The 3,218-nt window shown below is 36.2% G+C and overlaps 2 long non-coding RNA genes across 2 annotated transcripts; one reads left to right on the top strand and one right to left on the bottom strand.

The window, feature by feature from the left end:
• Nucleotides 1–222: 222 nt before the first annotated feature.
• LOC112141755 lies at nucleotides 223–1,674 on the top strand. Its single transcript, XR_002918450.2, has 2 exons — nucleotides 223–460; nucleotides 1,150–1,674. It is a non-coding gene; the product is annotated as an uncharacterized LOC112141755 (long non-coding RNA).
• A 72-nt stretch (nucleotides 1,675–1,746) lies between these two features.
• Nucleotides 1,747–2,424, bottom strand: LOC112141756. The gene is made up of 2 exons (XR_002918451.1): nucleotides 2,303–2,424; nucleotides 1,747–1,880 (listed from the first exon to the last, which is right to left on the bottom strand). It is a non-coding gene; the product is annotated as an uncharacterized LOC112141756 (long non-coding RNA).
• Between the last annotated feature and the right edge of the window lie 794 nt (nucleotides 2,425–3,218).

The following is a 3,218-nucleotide window of genomic DNA, read 5'->3' as shown; positions in this document are numbered from 1 at the left end:
ACAGGAAGTTCTCGGTAGGCTCATAACAACACGCTAGCTCGAAAATGTGGGAAACATAAGGAAAATAAAAGAGGAAAAAGTGTCAAACGTAATTTCCGCAAGACAGAATTTGTGTTCCATGAGATCACCTGAAGATGAAGCATGTTGAGACCATAGACTTAATATATAATTAGACACAGCATCTCTGACGTCACCCATTGACTTCCACAGTCCCTGAAATGAAGCCTGAATATTCAGCTCATGGCCGCAGCCATATTGGCTGGAGTTAACTCCGCCTCACACGGACGTTCCAAATATGGGGAAAAGGGGCGGGGCCGAGTTCACCCGCTTTTCCTCCGATTTGTTTTAGTTCACGCCCACAGCTCTGCCGTCTGCGGCTCCTCAATGCTAACGGCTAACCGCTTCAATTCTCCAGGAAAGCTGCACCGCGGTGGATTATTTACATCATGAATCTTTACAGGTGAGTACTTGGTGTTTTACACACAATCTGTAAAGCGGTGGAAGTGACTTTTAGACAACAATGAAAACGTATTTTCCCGTGGTACGAGTTTAGTACGAACTGAACATCCACTGTTTGAACATGTTATTTCTGTGGTCCTAAGATATCTTATTTAATAAGAGTTATTTAGTCTTAAGTTACTGTAGTCTTTATATACACATTAAAAAAAACACCACAACAGTAATATGATTGTGTGAAACGTAGTTTTTCTCTAGTGTTAAATCAAATTGTTGATATATGATCACATGATGCTGTGATTACAAAATGAGGAGCATTTCTTTTTACTTCTTAGTTAAGTTAATCATGTCAACTTCTTAAAGCTGGAGCTAATATTTAAGTGAATCCTCTAAACACAGTCACAGTGAAGCAGAATGAACTAATATCAGTCAGAATGTGATGAACATCAGGTCTGAAGAGGTTAAACAGACTGATGCTGCCTCCTCTTCTGCTGACAATCCAACTAAATACTGTCATGTTCTTTCAAAGATAAACTCATTTTCTTAAAAGATTTGGTTTAAAGATATTCACATGGATTTTGACCATAAACAAGATGAAATATTTTATTTTGTGTGTTTAGCTCATCTTTACAGAAACAGCACATGTACAAATATTTATGAGTGAAATCTATTTTCTTTTCCTTACAATTACAGTTTGGATTAATGGTGACGTCATTTCCATTTGGCACCAGAAGGACCGTTCAAGAAAACCACCACAGCGACGTGAGCTCGGCGAGGATCCACATCACCTGGATCAGCTGAGGCAGACGATGGTGGACATCTTTTATTTTTAATTCTACAAGGAAGAGCAGCTCCTGGTTCTCTCATCACTGTGGAGGACGTGAACGGGCGGCGTCTGGAGTCTGGAGCTGTCATGGGGATTGGAGAGAACGTCCAGCAGCTGCACACTCTTCAACCCACCAATAAACTTTATTTTTCCTTTCATTTCTTACTGATTTTATTTTCAGTAAATAGAAATGAACTCTTAAGGACCATTTATTAGGTTCTTTAAATATAAAAACAGACAGTATTATCATAGATGATGCTTTCTAATCATGACATGTTTAAAGAGGTCCCTACTTTGAATAAAGGGAAACTAATTCTGAATTTTCAATGATTAATGTTTGTAATGTTTTGAATGATTTCATCTGCTTCAAAAATAAATTTTGTACAATCTGACTTTGACCCACATTTCCTTTTGTCTTACCTATATGCTAAAACAGTGAATACACAGAAGAGACTGGTCACTCATATGTTAAACATGATTTTTATTGAATCACATCAGCAAGAGTCATCTTCATATGTTAAAATTAGAATTTTACTGCCTTTAAATGTAAATGCTGGATTGTTTTGGATTATAAATCCACTCAGCACCAGAAGCAGACCTGAAGAGGAACATACAAGACAAACATTAGATACAATTAAAAAAAAAACATTTAATATACATTAGAATCACAATACAGAGCTAAATATAACATGTACACATTTATTAAAAATTGAATATTGAAATTATATGTTCTTATTAACTGAAAGTTTTCTGTCTTCACATTTTAACTTCACATGAAGAGATTCTGGTGTTACTGTAGCAGATCTGAATCATGTCCTTATATGTTATAACTTTGTCATTAAAGAAAATAACTATAAATACAAATACTGAGAAAACGTCATTTTTTAAACTTTAAACACAATAGATATTAATGTTGCTGAGAATTTTTAAAAATCGAATTACTGGAACTAAAATAAACAATCATAATAAACATTAATGATTTATTTCCGGCAAATATAAAGTTATTCTTTTAGTACTTACCGGAGAAAAGACACCAGATGACTCCCAGAGAGCGTACTAGAACAGTTTACAGCAGGCAGCGGGACAAAAACCGAAATATAGCGCTCATGCTAACGCTAAATCTGTAGCAGACCAGCAAAACATGTATATACATGTATATGTATAGGAATATTTTGAGTCCAAAGATGTTATTAGTGTCTTGCTTTAATAAATGGGCTTCAGTGAGCAAATATTTTGAGTGTGTTTATATCTGCAAATAGCTTTTGAAATACTTTGTACATGTTTTATTAAATATATGTCTTAAAGCTTTGAAAAATACTTGCAGGCTTTTAATAAGTTTCTGTAGTTGATTCAGATTACCTCATTTGATTTAAGTCTTGTTTTAATGCCAGAAACAAATGAAGGACAAAAGCTGCAGATTCATTAAAAGATTATTAAACTATTGTCTTTATTTTAGATAGAATATAGCTGAAAGACCTCAAGTTTAAAGATAATGATGGTTAAGATGAGTGTTTTACATCCAGTCGCCACAAGAACCGATTAGTTGACTAATCGAAAGTAATAGTCGGAAAATAATAGTCGGAGATTAGTCGACTATTGAAATAATCGTTTGTGGCAGCCCTAGTTGGTGGTGTTCGCAGGTCATCGATTAGGTCACGGAAAGCAAGCAGATGAGACATCCCTTGGTCCTCAAGACTCCTCAATTGCGGACTTCTCAGATAGTCTACAATGAAGTCGTAGAGGTCCACTTCTGTTGGTTTTGCACCTGGCCATTCTTCTTCTTCTACTTCCTCTTTCAATGACTCTGCAAGCTTGTAGAGAAGATCTCTGCACCCTGCGCTGGTCAGCTGGAGAAGCTTTTGCTGGATTTCCCATCTCAGGTCTCGTAGAGCGGTCATGGCTGGTTATCTGGAATCAGTTGCGTTGGTCATCTGCT

This window comes from Oryzias melastigma, unplaced genomic scaffold, assembly GCF_002922805.2.
Source record: "Oryzias melastigma strain HK-1 unplaced genomic scaffold, ASM292280v2 sc00299, whole genome shotgun sequence".
NCBI lineage: Eukaryota > Metazoa > Chordata > Actinopteri > Beloniformes > Adrianichthyidae > Oryzias > Oryzias melastigma.
The sequence above is the reverse complement of the archived record's forward strand: the minus strand, read 5'-3'. Positions and strand labels throughout refer to the sequence as shown.